This window comes from Vipera berus, assembly GCF_964194415.1.
Source record: "Vipera berus genome assembly, chromosome: 1".
Lineage (NCBI taxonomy): Eukaryota > Metazoa > Chordata > Lepidosauria > Squamata > Viperidae > Vipera > Vipera berus.
The window spans coordinates 302,075,102-302,088,647 of record NC_138202.1 but is presented as its reverse complement, the minus strand read 5'-3'; positions in this window follow the sequence as shown (position 1 = coordinate 302,088,647).

Sequence of the window (13,546 nt, the reverse complement as noted above, 5' to 3'; positions counted from 1 at the left end):
CCTTAACTTATACCATAAATGCTTTGCAACCCTAACCATAACCTGTTTCACACGCTCAACGTGTGTGCCAATTTCTAGATCATTCTCCTATTTGAACTATTATAATATTTATTTATTTATTTATTTGTTTGTTTGTTTGTTTGTTTTTATATACCTCAACGTGTGTGCCAATTTCTAGATCATTCTCCTATTTGAACTATTATAATATTTATTTATTTATTTATTTGTTTGTTTGTTTGTTTGTTTTTATATACCGCCCTTCTCCCGAAGGACTCGGGGCGGTGTACAGAGCAAGGTAAGTATACAGTAAAACAAAGTAAAACAAATGAAACCCCAAAATCTATCAGGCCAGGCCGGCTTGCTGGAATAGGTAGGTTTTTAGGTCACGCCGGAAGGTGCGAAGGTCGGGGGCCATCCGGATTTCGGCAGGCAAGCCGTTCCAAAGGGTTGGTGCACCCACTGAGAATGCTCTCCCCCTGGGGGCCACCAGCCGGCATTCTCTGACCGGTGGCACCCTGAGGAGGCCCTCTGTGGGAGCGCACAGAGCACATATAAAGCACATATATGCTTTATATGGAGTGGGCCCTTGAAGAGCTTTTGGAGCTGCAGCTGGTCCAGAATTCGAAAGCACAGGCAGTTCTGAGTATTTCACAATGCACCCATGTAACACCTCTGCTCTGGATTCCAGTGGCCTTCTAGATGCAATTCAAGCCATTGGTTATTCCTCAGAGAGACCTGTTTGGTGCAGGGCCAGGTTATTTGCAGGCCTACTTGTCTCTGCTGCCAAAACTAGCAGATTTGGAATGGTCTATGTCCTATCAGATAAAATAATCTTGGGAGACCTAGGAGTCATGCTTTCTCTGTTGTTACGCTGCCCTGTGGAATAGCATTCTCCCAGAGACCCAGATGACCCTGACTTGCTGGGTCTTCCATAAGGTTTAAAGATCTGAATGTTCCCACAGGCAACTGGGCCAAGAACCCATGAACTCATGTGAGTGCTTTGTAATGATCATACCGTAGTGATTGAAATGATATGGCTCTTTGATCCCAAGGGTATGATACAATATCACACACTTTTTAAAAATGATTTTGGGACTGATGTTGGACTTTTGGTTTCAATCTTGTATGCATTTGAGGTCACCTTGGTAACAGAGCTGGCTATTTAAATCACTTAAATATTAAATAAAACTAAAACTTCAATATTTCACATTTTTACATACAGTAGAAATTACAAAGTCTCTGTTGCTTCCACAATGTAACTAAATGGGAGATGCAGAATTGATTTTCTTTCTCACAAGACTATTTATGCATAGAAGTTAGAAATACATCAACCTACACATGTATTGTTTTCGAATAATAATAAAATAAATCTCCTTTCCTCCCTGCTAAGTGCTTCTTTTGGCACTTGTATGCTTTGTGTTATTTTTATGTTTTCATATGGAAGCTTTTAAATTTCTTACAATGTTCCATAAATTTTCACTGACATTTATCATAAGCAAAAGTGACATTTTCAGTCCTGATTTAACAAGTCATGGGGGAATTCTGTAAAGAACCAGACTTGTTATTCTTATAGCTGTCATATAAACAGGAGGATTTAATCATTAGGACTGAGAAAGGTAACTAGCTTTAGATAGTTCAGGCACTAATCTATACTTTCAGCTCCTGGGTTAGGACCAGACCCAAGATAGAAATGGAGACAGGATCTTTAAGATCTGTTTGCCTTTTTTAATTTCTGGGTAATTGTTTTTAGTCCCAAACTGGAAATATTTCCTCACATTCAGGTGGAATCCGCTGTCCCAATCTATTATTTCGTTTTTATTCACATGATTTAAAAATAGTAAAGAGTAGAGGAGTTAACTATATGCCACATCATTTGATAAATTTGATCTGGGGGGGCAGATTGAGGTCATGGCTCTTCACTTGTGGGGTGCCTCAGGGTAGAGTAGAGTAGAGCTCACCCCTTCTGTTTAACATCAATTTGAAACTATTTGGGCCCTTGCAGAAGGTTGGGAGGGCTGTGGAAACTGGTGTGAGTGAGGAGGGTAGCACAACCAGGGGAGATGGCGTGCTTGCTGGCATCCATCAGATTGGATAGGGAGCAGCCAGGGCCTTATCTCGTCCTTGAATCTGACCCCAGAAGAGAAAATGGAGGTAATCCCAGAGGTAATCTCCATGAAGAGATCGGAGTGTTAATGACTTCCCAGTGAGGTTGAAGGACCGGATATTTTGGGACAAGAAGGTCCTGCCACCCCTGTCATACCGCCGGTTACAGGGGAAGAGACTGAGGGCGAGGTTTCCATAGATCGGTTCTACCTGAAGAACACACAGCTCACCCCAGAGTGGCGGAGAGGGCTACAGGCCAACCGTGTGCTCGCTGTCACTAGTTCCCAGAATGCCACCGAGAGCTTGGGACATCTGTGGGGTGCTGTGCGGCAATCGGGGCCTCCACCCAGCCAATCACCTGAGTACTGCCACAGGGTTTGGCTGCTCTGTCCAGATGATTGGTGCTCTGTGTCAATCAGCTGTGTGCTCTACATCACTCTCTAGTCTTCAGGATGCCCTCGAGAGCCTAGAATGTCAGGTACTGCATGGTGATTAGGGCCCCGAGACACCCATGCTGCTCAGCTGATCGTGCCAATTGGCATGATTGCACAATTGGTGCTGCGCTCTCCCCGCTACCTAAGGTTATATTAATGTAATCTTGTAAGTCTGAAAGTACTTTTCACTTTGTCTCATTTTACTCTCTGAAAACTAGGGAAGGTACCTTCTGAAACTCTTCCTATGCTTCCCCTAGTTCTGTGAGCTGAGATATCTTCTGCTGGGTTTTGACGGCAATAAAGTTTTTACAGTTTGAATCAAATTGCACCGAGCACCAAGACATCTCTCACACCAAAGTGGTACCTATTTATCTACTTGCATAGAAAAATGCTTTTGAACTGCTAGGTGGGCAGAAGCTGAGATGAGGGAGGGAGCTTACCCCGACACCCAGTCTTAGGACTCAAACCACAGGAACAGAGACCATCTCCAATGTCATTAAGCCACTGAACTACAGCGTCTCTTGTATTCAAAACAAACCCATTCATTACACAAATGAAGAAAATCTCTTAAGATCCTCTGCTTGTAAAGAAGGATAGAGAGGAAATGGGTGGAGGAAATTCCAAGAAAACTGGAAGTGAAGCATTTGGAATCTTTTTTTAGCAAATTGCCATTGTTTCTCAACATTGGTCCAGTGAACTCAGTATTATTCAGCTGACTGGTATCAGCTCTCCAGGACGTGATAGAAGTTCCTTTCCCAGCTATCTTAGGCTGAACTATCTCGAAGGGCTAACCCAGTCAGAAAGCACAACCAAGTCAATGGGGAAGCCAGATTCACTTAACACCAGTGTTCCTAACTTAACCACTGCAGTGATTCACTTAACAACTGTGGAAAGAAAAGTCATAAAAAGGGGCAAAATACAAGTAGTCCTCAATTTACAACAGTTCATTTAGCAACCGTTCAAAGTTACAACAGCACTGAAAAAAATGACTTATGACCATTTTTCACTGCTGGCCGCAGCAGCATCTCCATGATCACATGATCAAAATTCAGATCCTCGGCAACTGACTTATATTTATGATGGTTACAGTATCCTGGGATCATATGTTCACCTTTTGCGACCTTCTGACAAGGAAAGTCAATGGGGAAACCGTATTCATTTAACAACAGTGTTATTTAGCAACTGCAGTGATTCACTTAACAGTTGTGGAAAGGTCATAAAATGGGGCAAAATTCACTTAGCTTTCTCGCTTAGCAACAGAAATTTGTGAAGATTTTGTATTTGTAGTTGCAGTTTTTATGCAGAGGATTCCCAAGACCTGAAAATTATTTCTAAGATAAAAAAATTTTTTTTGTCTGGCCTAGAAGTTTTCATTGTCATTTCATTTTCATTTTCTTGCATTTTCAGAAACATACCCTCAAAAGGTAAGTCTTTTGTAGCCATTGTTTGCAGGGCAGTTGCAAAAGAAACAGTGTTCTGATGCAGTCCCGATTTTCTTGTATTAAAAGAAATTGTGATCTCACTTCTAGGTAACTGTGAGTCCTATTATAGGAAGCAGTTGTTTACCTTTCTTATAATAACTGAATAAAATGCATGTTGATTGTATGATTATCTGAGCCGAAATGTGTGAGAAGAAAGTCTAACCGGTCTCAAGTTCTAGAAGCTGGTGGAATTATTCACTTTGGCCACAGTGGGGTGCTGATTGTACATATTTGAACAAACAGGCACTCCTAACAGGGTTTGTGTCTTCCTGTCTGTGTGTGCATGCGCATGCTTATTTTTAATTATACCCCCCCCCAAAAAAAAGTAAAAAAAAAGTCATTTTCAATACAGGGCTTAAATGGAAGATTAGAAATGGTGCCATTTGTTGCTATGGAGACAAACACCCTATAGAGTGAGAAAGCTGCCTTAGTATACATATTTATGAATCTCTTCAACAGTTACTCAGCACTGGATTGCTATCTTTACTATTGATGATAAGAAGGTGCATTATGCCAGAGGAATTATTTTAGGTCAGTTCATAGTTTAGACATATAGTTAATCAAAAGGCTTTCTGGTACGCTCACAAACAACCTTACCAAAGTGAATCTGTGTGTCTGAACCTACTCTCAGATATTTGTCCAGTCTCTCTCTCTCTTTTCTCTTCGCCTCTCTCTGTCACTCTCTCTCTCTACCTCCCTCTCTCTGTCTCCTTCCCTCCCTCCCTTCCACTCCCCCTCTCTCTCCTTCTCTCCCCCTCTCCCTCCCTCTCTCTCTCTTTGTGTGTGTGTAAAGGAATGGGGATGGGGAGGATGTTAATATTTCTAAGCGCTTGAGGACCTCATATGGGGCAGTGCTGATTGGGAAGAGGTATCTTTTTTTTTAAAAAAAATGAACAACCCTGTTCTAGGTTTTTTATATGTTTCACACTGAAAATGACAGTAACAAAAATACCAAGGAAAACGAGGAGCCTTCTGATAAATCAACAGGAGTTATCTCAGGTCTTCCACTTGTGTGAGCAACAAATTCCACAATTTCATAAAATATTAGAATGTAAAGGTTGGGAAACATCTCTTGCAGATAATTTAGTCCAACCCTCTGCCCGGTGCAGGAATCCACAGCTAAAACATCCCTGATATATTGGCATGGTTTCTATTTGATAAATTCATGTTGACTCCTCCCAAAAATGCATTCTTTTTTAATGCTCAGAAAATAACTCAATAATGGAACTCAATAATGTGTTCCAGAGAAGTATCAAATCTGATCTCTAGTTAGTTACCTGGGTCAACTTTCTTCTCATTTTCAAAGATAGAAGCTACATTTGCCCTTGTTCAATATTCTGGCATGATGCCTGTTCTATGAAGGGGGCCCCAAGGTGACACCCGCAAATCCTTCAAGATTTTGATTTAATTGGTCTGGTTCTAAAGACAAACTCATTCATGATATAGTAGCCAGGTGCTCACCAACTACCTTATTACTTATCTTAAGTTGGGGACTTTGCAGGTTTGGCTGTGTTTGTTTTCAAACAAATGTTTGTGTTGTTGAAGCTTCCAATTATTACTACTGTATGTATCCATTCATAAGAGTTCTGTATTTAGTCCTTGAGGGCATTATTCATATCTCCTGTTTGGTTTGGCAGTCAATAGCTTTCCACCCCGGACTCCAGCCACACATACAATAATATCACTGTTTTCCCCCCTTTCGGTCTATCTTATTCAAATGATTTTTATGGATTCTCATGCTCAAATTTCTGGATGTATACACATGTGTGTTCTGACTTCATATAACAGAACAATTGGAATAGAGCAAGTCCACACTGTTCATGGTAGAAGATTCTTAATGTCTGGACTTCAGGTTTTGTGTCGTGACGAGATGGGATGTAGGAAGGCAGAGCTCTGCCTTTCACGCTCGATTTTGTCCTGCTGGGGGCCCTGAAAAGTATCTAAAGTTGCCCTGAAGAGGTGATGAAGAAGGAGGGGTGCCTTATCAATCATGGAGAGATGGTAGTCTCTCCTTTCAATCCAAGGAAAACCCTCTAAACCGGCAGAGGAAAGATTGGCCACACCTCTGTGGCTGGCCATTAGCTGCTGATAACTGAAGAACAAAGCTTTAATTAGCACCTCATAAACAGCATATTTGGACTGGGTGAGAATATTGATCCTTTCTTTACTATTTTACAACTGAATTTCCTGGGAAAGGCTCAAAAGAAGCCTAAAACCTCCGGATGTGAATGGAAGCAGCATTTTAGATTTGTAATGGAAGATAGAAATACATAATACTGAAGTGAAAGTGAAATCAAAGCTACAGTTTTGATAAATCTGAAACTAAGATAATTGTTAAATTTTCTCTTTGAAAAATTTTTTTGACGTGAAATATGAGAAATCAACCCTTTGTTTTAAGAGTGGAAAATGGACTTTGAATAACATCTAGTGGTGGATTTGAGTATAGCACTATAACTAGCACCTTGGCTACTTGGTACAACTGGCAAGAAAGGAAAATATTTTGGCATTCCTACTGAGCTTGGACTTTTAATCTTAAAAGCTGGTGGGAGAGAAAGAAAAAAATGACTTTTGAATACATCTGGCTGCAGGGAGGTTGAACATTTTGAACACTTGGGACATTGTGGATTACAAACTTGCCTGACTGGGAATTTTCAGGATACTTGAGACAAAGGATAACTATAAAATTTTGCTATGAGGACTGGATTATAAAGGCTATATATAAAGACCAGAAAACTAGAAGAAATTTTGTTCTACTCTTACTGAGATTGGTGATACCAGAGGATTTCTAGGAATGATGCCTCAGGAAAAAACAAATACCTTTCAGAAGGAAATACTCTCTATGTTACAGCAAATCCATCAAACAATTGTTGTACAAAAAGAAGACATAAAAAGAAACCATAATGAGGCTAAAAAAAACCTAGATGATATAAAGGACCAAATCTCCAAATTGAAACTACAACTGGAAAGCTCCCAGACAATGACTACAAAGTACGAACAAATAAACCAGAAATCAGAGGATGAAACAGAAGAAATGGATCTAGAGATGGAGGAGATAGGAGAAGAGAAATATGGACTGTCATATACAAATTAAATACTGCAAGACCTACCTATAATGATGAAAATACAAAAGACCCCTTACCTCCTTCTCCAAAATACACCTGAGGACAAGGAAGAAGATTCTAGAAAATGAAACATGGAATGGGCAGGCGAAATGTCTAGAGAATGTGGATGAGCAGAATCTCTCCCCCCCTCCTCCCCAAATACTCTGCCTAAATTGCCTTTCTCATGCCAAGCAGCTTGCACAAAAATAGAAAGAAAATTTTGGGGTGATTTAATTGCCTTGGCCTGGAAAGCTACTTGGCAAAGAAAGAAAGCGAGAGTTAGACTTAAAAATCAGAGGATTTGATATATTTAATGTACCTATTTGAATATGATTAAAAGAACTGATGACCCTTAGATATAACTAGATTTTTATAATGGAAAATGGAATTAAAATAGCATTTTGTTTTTCTTCTTTTGATATGGGAAATTTGAAAATAAGAGGAGAATTGGTATGAATAATTTTTTTAGCTATATAAATGTAAGTAATATTGAGAAAATCATCACTGATAAATATACTGTAAATATTGATGGGAAATCAAACTTTAATAAGAGCTCAAAAACAGGATATAGACTTATGAATTGATATTATTCTTATTTCTATAATATTAGTAAAATATGATGAAGATTATATCTAATTTTGTATACATCAATAGTACTAAGAATTGTAATTGTTTAATGAAGGGAAAAGGGAAAATATGGGGAAGAAAGGAAGATCAAGGAAAAAATACTGGAGGGTACAGTTCTGAATAGATTTATATTGAAGAATTTAATGTTAAATATGTAAACCCAGACAACATGTTGTTTACTAAGCTTTAAAGATTGTAATTTTAAAAAAATCAATAGAACTTATAAAAAATTCTTAATGATTCTTAATGTCTAACTCTTTTTAATCCTGAAGCTTATGAACTGGGAAGTAAAATAGGTCTATCCAACAATATGGTAATAAGTCCAATCACATTTTCTGTTGATATCTACATGCCATTTTGAACTCACCTGCCCTTATAATATCACAGCATTTTTCAATTTCATTTTGTTAAGAAATCTTGCCTACACTGTTGGAACCAATATTCTTCTGTGTGATAGGCAAATAGTTGAGTGAAATATATATATGCATGCATACATGCATACATGCATACATGCATACATGCATACATACATACATACATACATACATACATACTACTAGGAATAAAGATCAATAGGAATTCTGAACGATCAGTTGAGTTCATGAATTTACACATAATGAATGATGTAGCAAGAAGCAAATTTAGAAGAGAAATATTTGAAAATGACAGAGATGAAAAGAAAATGCCTGCTCAGCTATAGTTGCTGCAGTGAAAAGGTTACTCTTGTTTTCCTTTTTTCTTTGTATTAGGATTCCCCAATTCCAACTGGGCACATAGCATGGAACCCATTAGTAGCTGTTAGGAAAACAGAGTTCATGGCTGTAGCACTTTAAATTTCATTGCCTAGGCCTAAGGACATTGCTCATACTATAATAAAAAGAAGCAAACAAACTCTTCTCAATTGGGTAAGCAGAATGACAGATAGTATATCAGACCGGATGGTTAGTCAGAATTCCAGAGGGAGTGAGAAGGAGGCTGAGAAAGTGTTTATTTGCTGATGCTCTGATTATTAAATGTTTCTTTCAAGGGAGTCTTGCTGAGAAGAAAATGCTTTTTATTTACTTTGGCCTCCTTTAACGACAGCTGTGGAAACAAGCCTTCTGTCAATGCCTAAACCAAGTTCTTGGATCTTCCTTTCTTCCAATACTCTGAAACACAGTGGCCTAGACTGCATGGCCATTATAGAATCTGTAAGAATGGAATATTTCTCTACTTTTCAAAGCACAAGAATGGGCAGAATATATTGCTAATAAAGCAAAGAACTTTAGGGTTCTTCAGAGCTGGAAGGGGAGTTTCTCTACAATGATGCTTTGAGCAAAACAGACCATGGATGCAAGTCCATGGTGCAAGGTGCAAGTCAAGGTGAAAGTCTTCCTGCCCCCTCTTTTTTCCTGGCATCATTTTTCTGGATCTCTTCCCTCCTCAAATGCTTGCAGTGTCATACATCAATCTATCTCTCCACCTCTCATGATATCATCACTTTCTAAAAAGCAGCAACTCAGGCAAAATGATTACAATTAATCAGAAAATTATTCTGATTTGCCTCTTCCCATCAAAATGCTTGGTCACAAGGCAGGACCTAAACTGCTTTCTTAAAAATTCCCCACCTCTTTGATGCAGAGCACAGCTTCTCCCTCCTTCTGGATTCTGAAACTATGCCCCAGAAGCTGTTTTGTGGATTTCTTTGAATCAGAGATAGGGTGAGAGGTATATGAGATTTTCATTCTGACTCAACTCATGTCATGGTTCCGAGAAATGAAACTCTTCAAAGAACTTGAAGGTATTGTTTACCTTAAAGAATCTTTAATAGAAAAGCATAGCTTCGGCACATACATGGTTGAACCCGAAATCTGACTTCCCCTCCCCAAACACATAGTATCAAAGCACAATTCCCACCTCTAATTTGCAGTCATAAATCACATTCTCCAATTAGTTTGAAATGCAAGCTTTCCCTCCTGTTTCCAACCCATTTCTTATCATCTCTTATTTCAAAAGCTCCAGAATTGTTATGTCTAATTAACTCCCATCACATTCCTCCTCCTTTTCGAGTATCATCTAATTCTAAGCATAGAAAGAAAAAGGCTGCATCTCCCTATGTTGTCAAAGCAAGAACATTTGATTTTAGCAGCATTGTTGACATCTGAGTTTTAAATACCCTGAATTTCATTTGGTGTTTTCAGAACAACCTTCTCCTCTCTTTGTTTACTCCTAATTGGAATATGAGAAACCATCCCAGATTTTTTTACTCAGTGTCTCTGGTTTACTACAGCTCTGGCCAGGAGCACCTATCTTGACATCTTATTTCCCTCTGAATTAAAGATTTCCATAATTGTGGGATGGGATTTGCAATGAGTACAGTACACACATATTGTGAAAGCTGAAATCAATTGTGAAATTCATTTTCCCATGACATGTTTTGGCTTCCAATATTAATCTTAAAAGTGATATGAACATAAAGGAATTCTAATGTCGCTCCCTGAGAGAATGTTTTCAACACCATGATAAATGGAAGCATAAAATAAGCAAATCACTGTTTCAGAGATGCAGTATTAAGCTTTCAGAAGTATCCCAGTATTAAATAACATAAACAAAAAAGAGTAATAATAACAATAACAATAAAGTTGGAAGGGACATCTAGTCCAACCCCCTGCTCAGGCAGGAAACCCTATACCATTTCAGAAAAATGACTGTCCAGTCTCTTCTTAAAAACTTCCAGTATTGGAGCATTCACCACTTCTGGAGGCAGGTTGTTCCACGGGTTAATTGTTCTAACTCTCAGGAAGCTTCTCCTTAGTTCTAGGTTGCTTCTCTCCTTGATTATTTTCCATCCATTGCTTCTTGTCTTGCCTTCAGGTGCTTTGGAGAATAGCTTGACTCCCTCTTCTTTTTGGCAGCCCCTGAGATATTGGAACACTGCTATCATGTCCCTCCTTGGCCTTCTCTTCATTAAACTAGACATACCCAATTCCAGCAACCATTCCTTATATGTTTTTGCCTCCAGTGCTTTAATCATCTTTGTCGCTCTTCTCTGTACTCTTTCTAGAGTCTCAACATCTTTTTTACATCGTGGTGACCAAAACTGTATGCAGTATTTCAAATGTGGCCTTACCAAGGCATTGTAAAGTGATCTTGATTCTATCCCTCTGTTAATGCAGCCTAACACTGTATTGGCTTTTTTGGCAGTTACAGCACACTGCTGGCTTATATCTAAGTGATTGTCCACTAGGACTTCAGGATCCCTCTCACAGTTGCTACTATTGAGCAAGGTACCACCTATACATAACTGTATATTTGATTTTTCCTGCCTAAATGTAGAACCTTACTTTTTACACCATTGAATTTCATTTTGTTAGATAGCGCCCAGTGTTCAAGTCTGTCCATATCCTTCTGTATCTTAAGCCTATCTTCTGGAGTGTTGGCTATTCCTGCCAGCTTGGCGTCGTCTGCAAATTTGATGAGTTCCCCATCTATCCCTTCGTCCAAATCATTGATGAAGATGTTGAAGAGCCCTGGGGCACCCCACTACACACTTCCTTCCATGTAGATGTGGTTCCATTGAGAACCACACGCTGAGTATGGCCGGTCAGCCAGCTACGAATCCATCTGGTGGTGATGCTGTCTAACCCACATTTTTCTATCTCATCAAGTAGTAGGTTGTGATCTATTTTATCAAATGCCTTACTGAAGTCGAAGTACTGTAAATTATATCCACAGCATTCCTCTGATCCACTAATTTTGTCACTTGGTCAAAGAATGCACTAAGATTTGTCTGGCATGATCTGTTTTTGACAAAAAAGTAAAAACAGTAGTTTTTATTCTGACAGTAAAACCATCATAGCTAGTTTTGTCACTATCCTACAAATGCACCTCCTCAATCCTGAGTGAGGGGAAATGTGTTGATGGAAAGACCTTCTGTTTTTCTAAAGACATTGTGCTGTGTTTTTTAACCCACAGCTTTTCCACTGAAAATGAATTCTGGGGCTCAATACCAGTGAAACTAAGACCTGCTTGTTACAAAAAGTGACAAAAATGGATCCTGTGATTAAGACTAAATTTGTATGTAAGGTGAAAGGACTGAAGAGTTGTCCTCATTTTATCTATCTTTTCCTTTCTTCTAGATTAATATTCTTGTGCAGTTTTGTGTGTGTGTGTGTATGAGAGAGAAGGAGGGAGGGAGGGGGGAGGGAAGGAAAGAAGATCTAAGAGGCTCCTTTTAACTATTGCCATTCTAAAATCATAAACCCTAAACTCTGCCTGAGGCAGGCTTTATTTTTCTGTTTTCAGTGAACAGAACTTCAGTTTCTTGAATGAAACATTCCTATCCTCCTCTTGTTTTAAGGCTGTTGCTGTTGCTAAGGAGAAACTTCCTGACAGTTAGAACAATTAACCAGTGGAACAACCTGCCTCCAGAAGTGGTGAATGGTCCAACACTGGAAGTTTTTAAGAAGAGACTGGACAGCCATTTGCCTCAAATGGTATAGGGTTTCCTGCCTGAGCAGGGGGTTGGACTAGATGACCTCCAAGGTCCCTTCCAACTACTTCTTCTTCTTCTTCTTCTTCTTCTTCTTCTTCTTCTTCTTCTTCTTCTTCTTCTTCTTCTTCTTCTTCTTCTTCTTCTTCTTCTTCTTCTTATTATTATTATTATTATTATTATTATTATTATTATTATTATTATTATTATTATTATTATTATTATTATTATTATTATTTAACTTGAAGTAATTAGTTAATTCTGGGTGGGCAACCTGTGGCTTTCATGCTGTACCACCCCCTCCCTCTTTCTGCAGTGTTTAGACTCCCCCCCCATCATGATGCCAACATTCCGTGTCAAACATGGACATTTAATGGCACATTTCCCCCCCCCCATTTAAAATAGCAAGAAAAACGGGTTTGATAAACTTGCACTAGGTTGGGTGTAACTATTTTATTTCAAAATGTTCACCATACTCCCACTACAAGGCCAAAGCATTGGCTCCTGGCTTCTGGTGACAGCATTGCTACCTCTCCTGCAGCCTCCATATATAATAAATTGGCCCTGGCTACAGAAAGGAAGTCTGCCTCTGATTTTACTGAAATAATCCAATGCAGATTGGCATCCCAGTATACCTTGTTGAAAGCAGGAATTGTAGCATAGCTCAGTTCAAAATACATGCATGATAGCTTGTAAACACTTGCAAATAATACTTGCAACTTTATTGTAGGAAATTCTGCTTTGTTTCTGGCTGAAAAAGAGATGCCCTATGGGCAGAGCAATATAGAATATATAGCAATTTCCATGAAACAAAAGCTACTTTAAAAAAACAACAACAACTTATTCATGAAAATTTGATCTTGCCTTTCCTCTAAGAGCTCAAAATAGCATGAGAAGGGAACCCTATCTTTAATCCCTAGGCAGGGATGGAGAGATCACACCTGGCCACTCAGTACATGTTTGTGGCTGAGAAAAATGAGATTTAATGCTTCCCATTAAGGTTACAACCTGGAACAGAAATATCAGAAGAAGCATCCCCCTCAACAGAAGAAAATTCTGTATTGCTCAGAGATTCTAAAATGAGCTGTGATGTAACTTGAGAACAATCTCTTTCATTTAGACTCATTCAGTGTTGTGCCATACTTCAGTGGTTTTCATCTTTTTTAATAATGATTCTCCTCAATAAATACTAAATTTTGGAGTATGTTTGTGTGTTTTAATCAGGCCTTCAAGGGCTATATGTTATGATGGTGCTTTTGAATCATTGTTTGTCTCCCAGAGTCACTGCTCTTTAAATCTTTTAAATAAATGAATGAATAAACTGTTGTT